The sequence below is a fragment of the Gobius niger genome, assembly GCF_951799975.1.
Source record: "Gobius niger genome assembly, chromosome: 17".
Lineage (NCBI taxonomy): Eukaryota > Metazoa > Chordata > Actinopteri > Gobiiformes > Gobiidae > Gobius > Gobius niger.
The window spans coordinates 17,846,755-17,866,221 of NC_136868.1; positions in this window are offsets into that span (position 1 = coordinate 17,846,755).

Sequence of the window (19,467 nt, forward strand, 5' to 3'; positions counted from 1 at the left end):
ATCAGGACTGAGGGACTGTTTACGCTCTTTTAACCTCAGTGTTTTCTCTTGGTTTCGAATAGTTTGAGCCTTATTTTATTGTTTGAATAGAAAGCACGTGAAACGATGCTAAAATAACAAATAGCCTACCACATTTTCATCCACAGTAAATTTATTGAAATCCCAAATCCAGCAGGACAGGAGGTGCTCGATTACTAGTCGGAAAAATGAGCTGTTTAATACGCTGCTGCTTCAAAATGTGATTTATACTTGGCCATATAAATCACAGAGACATTTTCAACTCCGTCAGCTGAACCTTGTTTTTCACGGTGTATTCGACACTGTCTGTCAACAAGCGATACGTCTGCGTCAGGGGGGATTAAGACATCCGAGCTGTGCGAGTTAGTCTTAAAGGGGAATACGTGGATTTCTGTCCTCGACAACTGCCAGATTGAGGAGGGATTGACGAGGAGTACACGACAGGAGTTCAAGTGGAAGGGGGGAAATACATTGGCGCACGAGAGCGGGAGGCCGGGCCACGCTGGAGAGGTGCTGCTGAGGAAAGAGTGGAAGAGGGCTGTGAAGGAGGTAAAGGTGAGGGCGCTATCAGGAGAAGAGCCGAGGTGAGCCGAGGCCACACTCCAGAGACATAGCCCTCGTGTAAATGGAGATGCTGAACCTTTGCCAACCTGGAACGCCCAAGATAAAATATTTATATATGCTATTGTGTGACGGAGCTGCGCATCCAACACGTGCGTAATTCTGTTTCTCCAGAGTAAATTAATTCCCTCCCTATCATCAGCCTGAGTGAACCCACAGTGATTACCGCGGGGTCTCTGTCTTTGCAGTTGAAAGACCTAAATGCTCCAAGTCCTTGCAATTATCCTCCATGCGCTCCATACATCTCCATAGATTAAAGGTGACACATAGACACTTGTATGAGCTTTATGTTGCGCTGCACCCTCCCCCAGACCCCCTTTCATCATTTTCATCTTCACAGTTGATGGAGAAAGCCATTCAAAACAAGACACTTGCCAATGAAAAGTAACTGAATTGACAACAGCACAGTCAATTGTTTACGCTTTAGATGCAGTTGTTGTAAGAGGACATTACTCTGGGAATTGTTTCAAAATGTGTATGTAGGGCCTACTATACAATACAGGAATATATGTCTCAACTGAACAAACTAGAAGCAAGTCAAGAGCCTTTTCTGTCGAAGCCGTATGTAAAACACAGGGGAAGGGTGAGCATTGTGAAAAACATTTGGAACGGGGCACAGATTGACCCTGATTGTCATGCTATTACAGGCAAATAGCAACACTTGTTTGTCAGTCGACAGGGCATAATCATGTGTGACTAACAGTGATGGAGGAAAATGCTACAAAGCCAAGGAGAGATGCTGGAGGTGCAGGCTCTTTGTCTGTCCTTACATCTTCCCCTGCTTTGAGGGCCAAAACAGAACAGAGATGATAAAAAGATGGAAGCCACTCAAAGTTCATTGTGGACGTGCCCTTTCATCTAGTCCAAGACAATCATGTTGGCTTCTTTATGTACAGTACATCAGTCCTTTTAGAGTGGGAGCAAAAAGCAAGGGGCGATAAAAAGGAGGTGAGGCAAGTAACTTTTCAATTAGACTTTTTACTTTCGAGACTACGTGTGTTACATGGAAATGTAACACACCAGAGCACCAGATATCGAGGATGATACTGTTTATCAAATAATCCCAGTGCTATCGATCGAAACGAATTGAAGGCGTCTGACAATAAGTGTCATGCATTATCCAATTAGAGTGTGTCCAGTTTGACTGTACACTATCTATAAACTGCAAAGAAATTATAATGTGCCCTCCTTTTGGCATGTTCTTCTTACTCAAAGCATCTGATGCTCGCTCCTCCACTCCCTTACTATTAAGTACACTAGCAAATTATTACTTTGGCCTACTTGGTTCATAATTTTATATCATGCCACTTGCAGTGCACCTTTAGGACACCGAAAGAAGGAGCTAAAAGTGACTCAGCAGCAGCACTAATTAGGCGTGACCACACAGCAGTCAATGAGACGTCAGGCCAGTCAGGAGCCAGTCAGTCCACCACAGCTGATGCTGTCACTGTCCTGTCCTTCATTATTCCCTGTGGATTTCCTCTGCAGCGGTGGCACGCCACAACAAGAAAATCACCAACTTCCTCTTATAAGCGCCTAAATACAGGGCACATGCACAAAACTGTTTTGATGCTGCTTCATGCACCGTGACCAAACAAGGAGATGATGGACGATTAACCTTAACCAAAAGTAGCTCCTGCCAAGAATAGCTGCAATATTGTGTCTAATTTATTTGAATAGTGGCTTTAGATGTATTTAAATCTCCAACTGAAAGGCCATTTAGACTCTGTCTTTTGATCTTTTCGTTTCAGAGAATAATGGTCAGCGACAAGGCAGACAAAACACATCGTTCGGTGCAGAGTATCACTGATACAGTTTGATAATGTGTGCATTACAGCATCGCTGTGCAGCAGCAGCCTGTGGTTTATGAATGTAACCAGAGCTTTCTGTTAAACAAACAGACCAAACCTGTGAACCAAATCCACATCTTTTTTTATCCCTCATTAAAACCCTCTGGACCTGCAGCCTGGACCAGACCTAATGGCTGCCTCCTTTACTTTAATCTCTCGTTACAGTCACTGCTGCTGTTGTGCATATTTCACAAGGAAATATTATAAGTCGCTGTTGATATTTGTTGCCCATTAGAAGACGGTGGAGGAAAGGCAGACAGACTTTGATTTACAAGAACAGCTGCTGTTGTTATTGATTTGAGTTATTTTATAGTTATTTTATTTGATCTAAATGTAGTTAATGATTTCAATAAGACAAATCTCGATAAGAAAAGTTTGCTTCATATCATCTTCATCTTCTTTTTTCCAAGACTTGAAAACCAGATATGGCTATCAAATGAAAAATATATAAATGAATTGATAATTGCAATACTCTTTTCCTCGTGCATTTCCCAGGTATCCTCGATTTTACCAATAACAAGGACTGAAAATAGCTATCAAAACAAGCTGAACAGTTCTGCATGTTCCTTCCAGGCATGAAAATAAGGCTGTAAATTTGCACTAACACGTGAAAACTGCTGTTGTTTTTTGGCCTGATTGGCAGTTTGGCTGGCTGGCCTTTAGGTTTTTTGGTGACACAATGCCATTGGCAGGAGTAATACAGGAGCTGTAGAGCTTATGCGTGTTTTAAGCTGAAACTGAAATCAAAGTTCCTCCTCTGGTCCTTTTCTGGTCATCCTTTCAGGTGCTTGTACATTATAAATCAGCATTAAAGCGCTGGCTGCAGTGCTCAGCACAGTTTTCTTTGCAGCAGCTGTCTATCAAAAAGTAATATCCTCAAATCTGACTGTGGTGTTGTTCTTTGAAATGAGAAAGAATCTGTGTCTAATGCAATAAGCCCAACCTTTCTGCTGTGAACTCTGACCTTATTTTCCCTCTCTCTCTCCAGCCGCCCATCCCTGGATCACACCCTTTTGTCTCTGCCCTTCCAGTCCACAGTCCACACCGTCAGAGCGGGATATAGAGACCTGTGAGTGCATCTTCACATTTCACGTTATATTCCATATGAATATATAGCTAAATCACATATAAAAAAACACATTGTTTTCACTGCACTTTTAACTGCAGATGCTGTACATTTTACAGTATGTTTAACTTCAGATTAGCTAGAGTTGACTAAACTATGACAAAGGACCAGAGTTCAGCCCCTGGGTCTTGAGGTTGACAAATCCCCTTTTCCACGTCTATGTCTTGCTCACCCCTGACCCCCTCACTCCGATCTCCAGTCAGTTTTAAATACAGTAACACAATCTTAGGGAAAGCTGATATAATCTTTTCAAAACCATAAAAGTCACTCACCCAGAGAAACATCTGCACGGTCAAATTTAAAACAAACTGTCAGGGAGTCCAGTGTCCCCATAAAAAATCAGCAGAGGAGGGGGAGCGGTGTCCAGTGGTGGAAAAAGAAGGTGGCGGGAGACAAGAAGGCAATGATTTTTCTAAGGGAGTTTTAGTACTTTCCACTTGGTTCTTAGTTAAACACAAGCTCCCTGAGGCCATCCGGGTGCTCGTGGGGTAAAGCTAACTCCTCTGGCCATGCTGTCTTCTTTTATAGCCGTTAGAATTACAAAGTGATTGTCATTGCTTTACGGTCTGTTGACATCCAAGACAGCCAAACATGTGAATGCCCTTAAAGTAGGTGTTTTAACAAGCTGATGGCAGAGCAAAAACCTCCCACATCCCTGAAATAAGTAGAGAACAGAGTCATAGAGAGATCGTACAGTTGTGTAAGACTAAGTCACCAACACTTTATTCTCAGCACTACATGTCACTACTTTTCAAGTTTTAACATGCCAATAAGAAAGAAAGCCATTAAGCATTTCTCTAAAGTAATCCAGTTATTAGTAACTGTATTAGAGGTTTAGGAATTAAGCTGAACCTTGGACAATATCTTGAGCTGCGTTTGCACAGGATTACGGTACTGCCGTATATAAGTTAGCAAATGAAAAGGTTTTTTTTTTCTCCATGCATGTACACAGGCGGCCTGTGATGTTGGAAGATCACAATGAACATGGTGAACTGACAAACAGGTAACAGCTAAAGTGATTATGTTTCTCAAGGTGCTTATCAGACAACATTATCTAAAGTGATTATGCAGAAAGCAGACAATAGGTCCCATAGCTGACATACATTGTTGCTCATCCTAATTCTCATGCCTGTCAGGACAGCTCTGAAGTACATGCAGAGCAGGGGCATATTGCCTGCGACACTCTGGCCTGTCTGTTTTGTGCAGAGTGTTGGATGGTTTAATTGATTTAATGGGAGAGCATCAAGTCACGGTGTGAGGCGAGGAACCGGGATGCTTTTGCGCAGTCAAGTGTGTTGCAGTACCTCAGTCCAATCTTAGCCAGTTGTGTCAGCGCATAGTTATGCTACATGAACATAAATACTTAGATGTTAAGTGCACACACATGGCAGCATGCACACTATATTTGTCCCACAAATTCACGCTCACTTGTTCAGTGCAGAACACCTTGCTCCCAACTAATGGTTTGAATAAAACGCAGAGTGTCGCTTACCATCTCTTTAGCACACACACTGGCAGCAGAAGCACGTGCTAATGCTACACTCAATGGTGTGTCTAATTACTTGGCCCAGAGATAGCTTTTAGCTAAATCACCACACCTTCTGAAGAGCCTGTATCAACAGTGACAAGGGCTTGGACAATTACATTAGCCCTCTCCTATCCACCGGGTCCACCACAAACAATCAGTGGGATTCGTAGCTGCCTCATTGTTGTCAGGCCTCTTTCCATCACAATGATGTTTTTCTGCTCGAGAGACAGGCACAGAAGCATTGAGAGGAACAAGGTACAAGTGAGAGGTGGCACAGAGAAAAAGCCAAAATGAAAATGTGCAAAAAAACCTAAAAGCCAGCGAGAACATGAGAGTAGTCAATTGTGGCTTTACCCAATAATATTTGTAGTGAGCACTGGTTGGCAGAGCTGAAAGCTGGTTACATGATACCAGGAAGTGAACTAGAAAGTCAGTTTGTAGTACAAGCTCACAGCAACAAGAATCAGGCACAGTAGCCAACCACACAGTGCACTGAGGAGCTGGAGATCCAAATCACATTACGACTAAAGCAGGAATCTCACATTACTCTATTAGATGCTGCTCGATCTGCCAATTTCAGTTATTTGAAGCTACTGCACAACAGAGCTCCCTCGGTTGCCCTTTGACTTGTATTGCAATTTCTTTTTTTCTCTGTCAGTCATTTTAATGTCCACATAACTGTAGCTATGCGCACAAGTCACCAGGGAGTAACTTCACAGTGTTTTAAAATGAGATTGCGTGGAGCCTCGGAAGACTAAGAAGTTTGAAGATCTAGGGTCAAAACATGAACTTTGAACCATCTACCATATTGTAAGTGTAAAGAGCCATGGATGGAGAATACCACAATACCTCGGAGAGACACTAAACATCGGCAGGAAGTCATTGGATGTGAGGTGTGGGAGAAAAGTGATGGCAGGAATGAACATGTGTAAAAGCAATGGGGCCACAGATGTAGATTTTAGAGTTATGTATGATTTGAACAAAGAAAAGGCATTTGATTTTCTTTATTAAAAAATTAGAGTTGTACAATATCTGTAAAAGTATAACAGAACCTATAGCAGCAGTATCAACATTGCAGCATATTTTCTGTGATTATTATAATTGGGGTATTCATTATTTTATTTTTGCATTTATAAAGTTCTGCACTTGACCCATCCTTCAATGCCTCTGGAGATACATGTGAGCTGCAACTGGAACTGTCCAGATTTTCAGGGATCACAGCCTGCATCACCTGACTGAAAGACAGGTCTATTGAATGTTAAGGTACATTAGTATACAATTTGGGTTGTATCTAGGAAGGCGAGCTGCGCGTCTTCAAATGTTCAGAGTGCTACAGCCCAAAAAATTATACATTTTAGAAAAAATGTTGAGGGTAGCACATCAGTAGTTCATATATCCAGACAGAGACACTGACATATTTCTTTATTTGGTTACAACGAATTTCGGTTGTCTCTTATGGAACAATAAGACAATTTTGTCTCATTCCCCCCCTCTCTAAACCGTGAGGTATGGCACTACCAGTACACTACAATGGCACGAAGGAAGCCATACAGTTCCACAGTCTAGAGGGGTTTTCACATATTATTTCAAATTTTAGTCTTTGGTGAGCGATATTAATTATAAAGCTGCATTTAATTGAAAGTGAAGTGCTGAAAAATGAATATAATCAGAAGTCTAGATGGTGTTATCCTTTACTATGACTCACAATTAAACTTGTCATTTGAATTGGCAAAAAAAAGAGGATTTTTCTACATTAATGCAAAATCATTCAGAATTGCGTCTTAGTTACTCATTCACATAGCTCATGCAATGCATTCTTATGGACACCTCAGTGAGTGCCCCCCATTCAATTATGACAGCTGGGCCCAGGCTGGGGTCAGGTGGTGGAGCTGGTGCTGGGGCTAAAAAGAGCCAAGGAAAGAGGGGAAAGTGGAGCGCTTTTGGAAGCACCCCGGATAGGCTGATGTTAAGAGGTGCTTGCAGAGGTCTGAGACAATGGTACCAGTCAACAACGGGAGCTGGTGCGCTTCTTTTTCATCTGTGCTACTTTTTGGCCCCCCCTTCACTTAGCCTGTCTCACTCACAGCTCTTAGCTGTGGCACACAAAGGCCTCTGCCGGGTAGACGGGTCGAGAGAGCCGCATGGCATTTTAATGGTGCTGGAGAGATTGAGAGAGGAAGAGGAGGTGGTTGTGGGTTGGATAAGGGTAGAAGTAGTCTACCCCCATCATGCCCCGCAGTACAACACATGTGATACCTGCTGAAGCATGTACACAGGAGTGTCATTGTAGAATGCTTTTTATCTGGATGCTTGCCCTCAATTAGATCCTGCTCAGTAGGTGAGATCAGGGGCGCCTGGGAGGGCACATAGCACCCAGCGGCAAGTCAAAGTGGATTCAGCTACGAAATGATGAATAGAAGAATGGAATATACAAACATGTTCAAGAATTATAATTGAATTTCCATAAGTTATTGATGCATTACTTCAAATGAAAAATACAACACAAATATTAGCATAAAATACGTAAACAGTGACTAAAAAAAATAACCTTCAGACTCATATCTTGATGTTTTAGGAGGTTTTAGATGAAGGTGAAGATTAGTATTCTTGATTATAGTATATGACTGTTTTCATTTCGATCAGACGTGAGCCCTCCTCTGTTGTCTTTATCAGGTATAAAGTGCATATGCTCTTTTTAAAGCACTATCTGCTCCAAGACCACAAGTGCTTGTTTATGGGAAGTTATTTTTCTCCAACCCACAATACCGACCACACACACTATCAGCATATACTATCTGAGCGATTCCCAGTGCTGCCCAAACTCCTCTGTTTACTCAGTTTTGTTTTTAATCACAGCGAGCCTAAACGGTAGATGTAATTTTCCACTCTGCATACACCTAAACACAAACACAGACACATCGAAAGATACACTTACACATAGCCGCTAACACGTACAGTACTCTGGGCTCCACAATTACCCCTCAATTAGAGATAATAACATGACTACTTCCTGGCCAATCACCTGCAGCCTGGTCATGACTCACACTGCCCCTCTTACGCACATACACACTCGCAGATAGCTTTTAGAGTTAGAGGTGGATGTAGAAATCACTGGTTATTTGGTCTGACCACTGCACTCTACCGTTCTCTCGGTACTTGGCAGGTGGAGATAAAGCTAGCCATCATTTTATGGAGATAAATGTTAGCTTTTGGTGGTTTCCTGTATAGGCTGAGTCAACACACAGGCATTTGTAGTTTTTGTGGTAACACTCTGGAGTTCCTGCTGTCACATGGGCAAGGCGGGCTTTTCCCACTCACGCCTACTACGCTCCACTTCCTTCTCTTCTGGACAATTAAACGCAGATGACCGTGACTCGTATACAGAACGTAAGCCCATTGCCCATTGCTCTTCTGATTCTCTATCACACTGAAGATCATTTATTCAGTCACACATTCATGAGTGGGTAAATATGCAACAGAGGAGCTGGCGTCGCACAGCCAAGTCTCCAGTTTTCTCTACTTCCTGAGGCATCATGGACGATCTACTTTGTGTCTCCCAGATCGATTGTTAGTCAAGTTGAGTAGGAACTTACTGGAAAGAAGCATAAAATTTGAAAACATATTTATAGGTATCACAGGAAATCAGAAGGCTTGTTACACACACCCTGTTTTTTTTTCTTCATATTTGCCCCCAAAACCTTAAAATATGATGAGGCAATGCCGCTTGGAGGATTAGAATTTGTGAGAACTGGACAAATGTGATGTAGGAAGTTGCTATAAAATGCAGTGCAACAATACACAATGACATCCCACATTAGGATTCATAATTAAAACTGAGAGGTGCAGACACACTTCATGCCTGCCACAGTTCACCACTCGCACACTCATGGGATCACATAGTGCTGCCATACAAAACATTAGCGGCTTGACACTATCACACTGGCTGTCCGGCTGAGGCCCTTTCACACATAATTACAGGCTCTGGTTTCCCTGCCGCAGGAACAGGTGCAGGGGGAGCTCCAGCCCTCTGTCTCCTCGGGCTTAGGGCCTTTTCCTGGCCGTGAGAGCCCTGTATTGACCAAGACTGAGGAGGGACGCCAGCACCGATAAATCACTGCAAACGTGCAGATGCCAGTGCGCCACATTCCGCTGAAGAACGGGGGGCCAAATGACTACAAGATCCTTTCCCTTTCTGTTGTTTTAAGGCTTGCCATTGCTTTCCTCCCACCCTCCCTATTGAACTGTAGGAAGTACTCAACAGTCAATGTAGAACAAATGCAAATATATTTTTTATTGCAGAACAATTAGTGAAGCAATTCATTCACGCATTTAAAAATCCCAATGAGACAATTATAGGCCTAGATATTTCTCTAGTAATACTTGCATGGATATACCATGCCCAATTGACGAGAGAATGAACTATTTCGATTCATTGTGAAATAAATTGACAAATAAAATCTTTGAATTTTAATTGTGGTTTATAAACCCTCGTTTGGGCAATTGATATTTCACTGGTTGAAATGAATGTATTTGGAATAGACACTTGATTAGTAAGGACTGCTCTTTGAGCATCTCCTGTGTTGCTTAGAGTGCCCCCTGCCAGCAGCTGGGGATTTAATCATAGTAAACATTTTGTTTACTAAGACAACTGATTACCTGAACCCGCAGTCAGCCCTGGTCCCGCAGGTTTGGGTGGTTCGGATGCCACAGTGAGGTGCCAGGTTAAAGAGTGCTCATATTTTGTTATGCATTATTAAGGTTTACAGCATAAGTAGGCCATAAACATATCATTGACAAATTGTATATTAATATTGTGCTAAGTTTAGATGTAGCTGTACTAGTATGGCTTCCATCACAGGGCCAAAGGCATGCACATCATCAGACACCAGGGCGAGCTTGTTCCCAACCAGAGAGCGCCTCTTGCATTGTCTACTTTCAAAACACAGTTTGACAGCTACTTTTAATGTGTTTTTGGGTTGAATCAGGTTGGCAAAATGATGCCAGTTTTAGGGTCACTACTAGCCATCATTTTTAGCAAATGGCATGCTAACAATGTTATGGAGTGTGACAAACGTAGATGATTGAGTGCAGAACAGTGACGGTTTATGGACTTGTTTCTGGCTTAAGGACACCAGCTATTACCTAAAACACAATAACATCCGGGAAATATGTTGATTTGAGCACTTTCTGTTGTTGTAGAAGAAGAAATTAGCAAACAATTAGCAGTAACAAGTACTTTTACTCGTCATTCACGCATAGGGCTGTGACATTAATTATTATATCGACTATTCGTTTAATAAATAACAGATAAACGGTATATTTTTGGGCTCGATATTTATCATCTGCGCATTTATTAGCATTTCCCCCTTTTTATTCTTTGTAAAACTTTTTACTGAAGCAAATTGAGTTTCATTATATTTAATGTTTATTGCAGCTTAAGATAAGATAAAATAAAATAAGATTATCCTTTATTGATCTCACAACGGAGAAATTCACTTGTTACAAACGGCATTCAATAAGATCACTCAGGTTGTGCAAAACAGGCAGGAAATGTGTAAACAGTTAAATAGTAGAATAACGAGGTATCTTATGCACAATAAGTAAACGCAAAAATCTTGAGGGGAGGAATTATAACAATAAGGAAATAAGAATGAATAAAAATAGGATAAAAAATAGAACAGATTATATAAAGTAGAATATCGAGGTGCAAAGTTACAGTCCTAGTGCAGGTTGTCAATAAGTGATGCTGGTACAGGGAATAGCTTGTGTGGCATTATAGGATATGATGATGCACTTTTAGAACAAAGTTTTACTGTCGTTTTATGCCTGAGAGTTGACAGTACCTAGTATCGTTAGAGTCAGTAATATCGTTTATCGTGATACTTTCCCACCTCAATACATCGACCCTTCAAATTTGTTGTGACAGGCCTATTCACGCACTAAGCCAATTCCCTCTCCTTCCCCTCCTTCCTCACTCCACAAAAACCTAATAGCATAATTTGGGGAAGAATGTTCGTGGTGTTTCCGGCGAATTCGACCATTTGTCATCCAAATGACCGCTCAGTTCACTCCCTTCTGCCTTCCTTGTCACTTACACAGTGTAGTGAGTTGGAGCGATGGGGGCCCCGGGGATGGAGGGGGGTTATGGGGAATAGGAAGCAGAGGTGAAGCGAGAAGAGTGTGGGAGAAGTAGATGTATCTCTCCTCCACGTGCATTCTTGTGTGTGAAGAGGTGGGAGCTCTCCACTCAGCAGGGAGCAGAGCTTGGGCCCCAGTACTTCTACCCCTGACACAGAGCTGATAATGTTTGGAGCATCAGATTGGGAGAGGGTTAAGCCGGAAGCCGAAACGAAGTGAATGAATAAAAAAAAGAAAGAAAACAAATGTCGTGTCAAAAATACAATAGAATGATTTGTTTATCTTCCTCTAATCAGCAATAACTCATCCAATTATTTGCTTTCACAAGTGACTTTCCTCTTGATTCTGAATTCTGTTTGTTTGATCCAGTTAAACTTGTAGTCGCGAAAGGCCCACTACACTGAGCAGTTACAACAATTACATAAAAGTAAACATCATTGTCTGGGATGAAGTCGCTGCGGGCTGCGTGCAATTAGCTGCGCAGGGAGTGAGAGGGAGGCTTGTAGAACAAACAGACAGATTTAAGTCTGTATGATGCAACACGAACTGGATCTGGGAATTGTCCTGGAAGCTGAAACCAATTATTTACAAAAGAGATTGTAAGATTGAAAGTAAGCTGCACAACAGATGTTCTGGCAACCGATGATTGACTGTGGAGAGCATTTTATTAGCAACTTTAGTCAAATGAGTGAGTGAGAGTTGGAGAGTTGCGTTTGGAAAATTGCTTGGTTATTGTTTTATTATACGCTCAGAGGTATTATAGTTTGTCATAACTGATGGTACATGATAAAGTCTGGCATATAGGTCTGTGGATATTAAGGTTATGGTGTACAGTATTGTCCCTGTATAGGAAATGTGTTCTCTGCATTTGACCCATGTGAATAACTGGAGGAATACGCTACATCAAAAATCCCATTAGCCTCAAACCTCTCTTTTTTGTGTGTGCAACCTTTCATGCTTATGAACCCTCTCAAATGAAGGGTTCTCCTGCCTTCCATACATTGATGCCCGGTATACGACGCACCTCTTAGATTGTTTTGTTGCCTTTCAGAAGCATGCAAGTTCCTAAAACTTATAGTAAGACAAATTAGCCCAACAAATAGTCTTTGCCTTTCCAAACAAGTCTCCCCTGCTCCATCCCAACACCCTGCGCCTCCACTCTCCATCACCCCCCCCCCCACATCAAAGGCCATCAATCTCCCACCGTACAGGGGGAAAGGCAAATATTTAGAGAAGGACTGAGCCCCCATAAATCTACAGCAGGAGAGAGGGAGAACATGATACCACCACCACCTCCACCACCTCCTCCTCCTGAAGCGCTGGTCCCAGAGCAGTCCTACGTCTGATGGCCAGAGGAAGCCCAGGGAGGCCACAGGAACTGCAGAGGAAGAGCCAAGGAGGTCTGAGGCAACACTAGCCATCAAGAAATAAGACAAACTCTCAAAACGAACCCCCCACGTTTACGAGACACACTCACACAAACAAAACCACTCTCCAAAGACACAAAAAAGAAGTCCTTGCTCTCTACGATGGCTGTAGTGGTGGGACTCCCCTCATCGGACCCTGATTTACTGCTCTTCTCAGTTCCACTCGAGTGAGACTCTAGAATATTAGCAAGTATTTATGTCCTTTTTCATTGGAAAACAATATGGCTTTCAGCAATAAAGAAAGGAACGCTGCAGTGACAGGTCAGGGTTGGGAGGTCACGGCAGGAGTAAATTGAGGGCAGATGCGATCTCGAACAAAACATGGCAAAAAAAAAAACGTCTCAAGAAAGAAAGAGGGTAGGACCGCTAATCGGACAGACACTCAAAAGATAATACTATTAGCCTTACCACTCAGAGATTATGGCTGTACACAAAATCGCGAGAATGGGTCAATGCTTCGAGTGAAATACATAACAAGAACAGGGTCAAGCATTTGGCAACAAAATATTTCCTTATTCAATCACGTCTGAATTGTAAAGCCATGAACACAGCCATAGAAATAAGAAATAATAATCCAAATCAATTGAGTTCTTTGTGTAGCAATATTTGTTCACAAGGTTAATTATATTATTCCCACCCAGGATTAAAGAAACAGATCGTTTGAAATAAAAAAGAAATCGCCAACTTGCATGCATCCACAAAAAGAACGATTTCGTCCACCCATAAACGTCAACTAACTTCTGCATTTTGGGTCACAACATAGAGGTCAAACCGTGCAGTCATGTGTCATAGCAGTAAGAGGGATTTAGGCAGATTTGTGGCTGCGCGGGGCATCCCTGTGGACCAGCTAAGCACAGGGGTCCCAGGGGTGAGGAGCATTGACGGCTCACTGCAGACTGTGTCCTATGCTCTTCTGATGCACCACTTGATTGACCCGTCAGACCCACTGGGAGCACACATGCCTTAACGCAGGTCCTCGTGTCAATAGAGACGTCCGAGCAGGAGTTTTAACCAAATGCTGACAGATGTATACACCTCTTTAACGCCACAGATGCCACATTCATGAGTGAGCAGCATTACCATGGCCCACCGCTCCGCCTTTGTTCCTGTCTCTGTTTGCTGCCGAGCCCGTCCTCATCTTCATCAAATGTCACGTCTCCACAGGCTCTGTATTTAGAACCGCTGTGTCAATAATACATACACATTATGCAACTCTTTAGTGGTTTGTGCCAGTGCCATTTTCAGAACATCAATGATAAGTTTCTCAGTATCATTAAATCCCTCTGTATTTTATTTATCAAAGAATGATTTTTTTCTAATCATGTCATTGCTTCCACTGTCCACTCAGATATGGCAGCCTGGACGCGCCCGGTCATTGCCTTTTTTGTGTGTGTGTAATTCAAACACAGTGCATTTGCTTGGGGGAGGATAAAGGCTCGGGATGTGCAGGGAAGGGGCACCTAATTGCTTCTTACTGATCCAAATAGCACATCAGAGGCAGCGGCACTTCAGTGAACCTTCGAAGAGTTGTCCCGGGCCGGGCCTGTATACCTCGCTGACCCCCCAGTTCGATCCTTCACGGGCGCACATATTCCGCGCACACCTCCTTCACCCCTCACCTTCCCAGGGCATTGTCTCTGCACTTTAATTGGAGCGATGTTGTCCATTGTGAGCAGGCTCAATGGCAGTGGAGGGCTCCATTGTGGAGGTGAATGAGGCCAGGAGTGTTCATTAGGTGGGTCTCTGAATAAGGCCCTCTGGAGGTAGGCCACTGAGAGCGAGGGGCTGCTGTGGGACCTCCGGAGTGGGTGAAACCACATGCTCCTCTCTCATCTTCTCTCCTGTCTTGCTCCTCTGCCGTTGTGTCCTCTGCTCAACAGCCTGACGCTTGGCCCTGAATGGCCCTGTTTGTGGGGCGGGATGCTTTGTACGGGTCATGAGGATGAAACATCCTAAAAAATGAGAGGGATCAAAGACAAGCGGCAGGACAAACACAGACCACCTTCTCTGATGGAGACAGAAAAAGAACCAATGAGCTGTACAGCCTTATCATTCTCAATCTGCTTGTGGAGCCTAGCCAGTGGTGGTGGTCTTTAACCAAATACTTAATAAAACACTACTGTAAATGTGATACTCTATCAATCCCTGTTGGCAGGATTCTTTACTCATGCACTCACCCTGACAGGTCAGTGTGTAGGTTCAGCTGCAGAGCAGCACTTTATTTAATCTGTTTCAACTCAGCCAAGGCCAGTGCAGAACAACATTGCCATAGTCATACTGTATTCTAACCGCAGGCTGGAGAATTGTGAAAAGGGTTTTAAATAAATGACAAAGGAAAATGCATCTCATAAGGTTGACTTGATTTCAAGATGCGATGATCATGACATGACAAACATGCAACATATGGATTGATCTTAATTTTTTAATGTTTGCTTTAAAATAATTAAACTTCAGAGACTCTCATCGATACATCATTTGAACCGGTAATTACTTTGTTATTTCTTTTTCCTCTACACTGTTGACAGAGTTTCAATGTGTGTTTCCTTGCAACATAGAAGCTTATAGATCTCTCACTCTCTCCTATAGTCTCTTCATGTGCACCCTGTATTATAAGCACAAACTTGGGTGTTGATTTTTTACCCATTTTTCTGAATGATGAATTGCAGTGTCCAATTTTAGGATTGAGCCCATTGCAATCCGCCTTCATATTTGGTTATTAGCTTTCGCAATGAAACTCAGGGAAAAGAGTGACTTCGACACTGGCCAGGACCTGGGTTCTGTACACCCCATATGAACATCAATAGGCCTGACTCAGTGGTTCCCAACCAGGGGGCAAAGCTTTGTTCAGAGGGTCAGGTCAGAAGTGACATTATCTGAGCATATTGAATTGCTAAAAATCATCAATTATGGTTGCGAAAGTATTACATGAAATAAATATATTTGTGGGGGTCTAGCTCATTTAGAGCTTATTTAAAAGAGGCACGGTAACTTAACTTAATCCTAATCATTTTCAATTGACTCATAACTAACTTTCACTTTTAGTCATAAATCTTTAAAAAAAAAACTTTCAACATTGATATAATGCCGCTTTTGAGTGTGACTTGGACTTTTCTCTGTGCAGTTTGTAGCACTGAACAATTTAAGCTGTCACAGAGTTGACAACTCTTGGCAGAGCCCGTCAGGCAGCAGCATGCTCCTGCTACGGGCTGAGTGCTCTGGTGGTGCGTGGCGTGCAGTGGCTCAGCATCTGTGTGACAGGCTCACACTGACCAGAGCTCAGCGCTCAGACCAGCCCAGTCACTGATGTCATCATCTCCACAACTCCACACAAACACACAATCTCTCCACTCAGACTCAGCCACTGCCTTCCGCTGTTTACATTTCTCTTTCTGCCCAAAAAACAATACTAGACATCTCGTCCACCACATTGAGTACACACACATTTGCAGACGTATAAACACAGGCGAGCTAACGCTTAATGCTAATCTGACATCATGGGCATGTGTGTAGGGTTACTCAGGCAGAGCCAGGGCTTGGAGACGTGTTATTGCTGCATATTGCTGCTTTATAACAAGGCTGTGTTCAGGTTTCCTAAACAGGATGATTCATCTGTGTGTGCGCCTCAGTCCACAGCTCCTGACTTCAAACAGACTGGCTTTCCTCTCCTCCTCTTCTCTCTAACTATTTATTTTTCTGTCTGAGCACCTTACTTTAAGTTCTGCATGGACAGTGTATCTTTCGCAGCACTTGCACGTCCATGCCTCAAGCATCAATATAGAACTGGGAATTCACATGTCTCCAGTTTGCCAAACTGGTGCAACTGACTAGGCAACTATTTTTCAAATACAGTATCACAAATTACAGCACTTTATTTTTATTTTATTTGCTTTGTTAAGCATTTTAAATTGTGTTGTAGAAAATATTTTTGTATTACTTTCTAACTTTACTATAAGTCGATCATAGCTAAGGTGACTGGCACACAAAATGGAGACCATGGCATCTTATATAAATAAATCAAATGTCAGTATTGCCCGTGAGCAATGAGAATCCCAATCGCCGCAGAAAGGGCATTTCTACTATACTATAGTCCCAGGCCAGTCCCAGGTGACGGTCTCCTGTCCCTTCCTGTTTAGCCTGGACGTCTGTCACACATAAACATGTCAGGACCTCCTGAGCTCCAGGACGTGTGGACGCAGGGACGGGAGGGGCCAAAGTAACATTACAGGGGAAAACTATTCAGAGATGCCCTTCACTCAACCTCATCAAATAATCATGCCACCAAAACACCATCTGTTTTATGTCTCACAAGTTAGTACATCTACATGATGTAAGTGCATCATGAAGCATTAGGCAATATCTTAAGCTTAACGTTATTAAACTGCATGTTGTGATTTGTAAAATGCTACAGTCTCTGGGCACCCGGATGGTAGAGCGACTCATGATCGGAAGGTTGGGGGTTCATATCCCGGCTCCTGCTGGTGCACTCTGCCGTTGTGTCCTTGAGCAAGACTTCTCACCCACCTTGCCTGCAACGTGTGTGTATTGGTGCATGAATGAGAGTGTGAGTGGGTGTGTGGTTCCTTAAAGGCTCTATAACCAACTTTTTTGGTTATTAGTCGTGGTCCAAACTCATTCCTTACTTTTTTAACGTATTTGCCACAACGAAATTTGTTGTAAAATTTGAAGTTATGAGCCTCACGTTCACAGAAATGCTAGAAAAATAGCCTGAAAGTTAATTAAATTGATACAAATGTTTTATAATAGATACACAGTGTTTTTTTCCACAAATGTTTGCAATATACTAAAGGAGGGCAAAACAAATTTCGTTCCATTTCTAGAAATAAAATCAGGTGTAGTGCCTTTAATGTAGAAACGAAACAGATTAAAAACGCCATGTATGTTGAGCCCCTTTACCTCATTTGTCCAGTGGTGGAGTTTGCTCGTTGGCGTTTTTAAATGTACCAGTTTCAGTCTCTCTGCTTCAATCCCTGGGACAGATCAGGTCAGATATAATGAATTCAAGATCACACGCGCAGTTTTGCCGCACCCATGTCTCTCTTGTGAGACACGCAGTGGAACCACAGAAACACCATGTGCACAAGGACCACACAGTCAGAGCCAACCATTCATCTGAGTGAACATATCTTTACAGGCTGGAAATGAGAAGATGTGAGTGAAGAGTGCACCAATGGTTGTCTGCCCTCAGTGTAAGGACCGTCAAAGACATCGTCATGTTCCAATCAGAGAAATTTATTGGCAGCGTTTAAACCCCACCACAAAAACGTGGCACTTATTCATAATTTTTAGGCTACTATGGACAGCCACACAGACTCGCTAGAAATAGTTGTGTCATGTGTGCTTTTTAGTGTTCATCGCTGGGGGAAGTAAGTGGGGTTTGTGTGTGTGTGTGTGGCATTACGAATGTAGCACATGATCTCGCGTAAAATTCTCCAGTTTGTTTGTTTGCTCAGTGTCATAAAAATGTTGGCACCACCCTGTTTACATCCCGGAAGTGTGTACATGTTATGGGGCTGTGGTCAGACTGTAGCATGAGAGAGGAAGAGTTAGCTAAAGCTGATATCTCCGGACTAAACTTAAACCATTCTTTTTTTATCAAGCCAACAAGTGGCCCAGTTGCCCAGTTTATGTAAAACTCTCAACAAATATGCAGGGATAATCAGATTACTAATCACCATATACTGTACCAAAAATTAAAAAAAAAAAATCTTAATCATTGACACTGAGTCTAAAGGAGAGCCATCTGGGTTTGAAAGGGGAAAAAGAAGAGAATAGAGTGAGAACAGGGGCTAAGTCGGAAACAGAGGGATAGGTGGAAGTCCAGCTGGGTCCTATTTGGATGGGACCACATGTGCTGCCAGGGGGGCGACTGGCCGAGGGGGCAGCCAGGACCAAAGAGGGCAGCAGGGAGGAAGTGCTAAGAGCGATGGGCCTAGACCCTGTGAAGCTTTATTAGACCTGTCGTCTGCTCCTCTGGACGGGGGCCACTGCTCTGCACACCCTCCCCAAACCTTCAACCACTCATTGCTCCGGGCACTGCCAGGACACGCCACAGTATAAAACTATTAGAAAGAGCGAGATGGGACCGGACCACCCAGACACATGCATAATGACAACCAGGAGGACGCCTCAGCTGGAGAGCTGTTGCGGCGCGGCGACAGAGGGATACTCGGCGCTGCAATGGAAGCCACACGTTTGAAAACTCTTCGCTCTCTCTGCCCACTCTCCAAGAACAACGGAGCTCTTCCTGCTTTTCCCTAACATGTCATACACATGTGTTGTTTGTGGATGAACATGTCAGCCCCTTCAGCTGGAATAGGCGGATCTGATCTACTAGAAGAGACAGTTGAAGATTGGTAGTGTTTTATTTATTATGTTTAAGTCAGTATTTAGTAGAAGTTTTTTTTTTCTTCTTTTAAACTTTTTCAGTTGCGTTCAATCCAGTGAATGAGCGTTTTAAGTTTTTCTTGTGAAACAATTATCAAACTGCAATACACACTCAAGCACAAAGATTTACTGAAGCTTGTTCTTTGCCAAGGTTATTAAAGAAAAGGGCTGCGTCTCTATATTTGCCTTCTGTAAATGTGTGTTTGTACTGCCGCGCCTCATCACGCTGCTCTGACAAACTCTTCTCCAGGTCAGGAACCCGCAGCCCACAACTTAACAGGCTTTAATACCTCATCCATTTAATCATTACAGCCTTGTATATAGCCTGCTGTCCCTGGACTTCTCTTGCTCGTA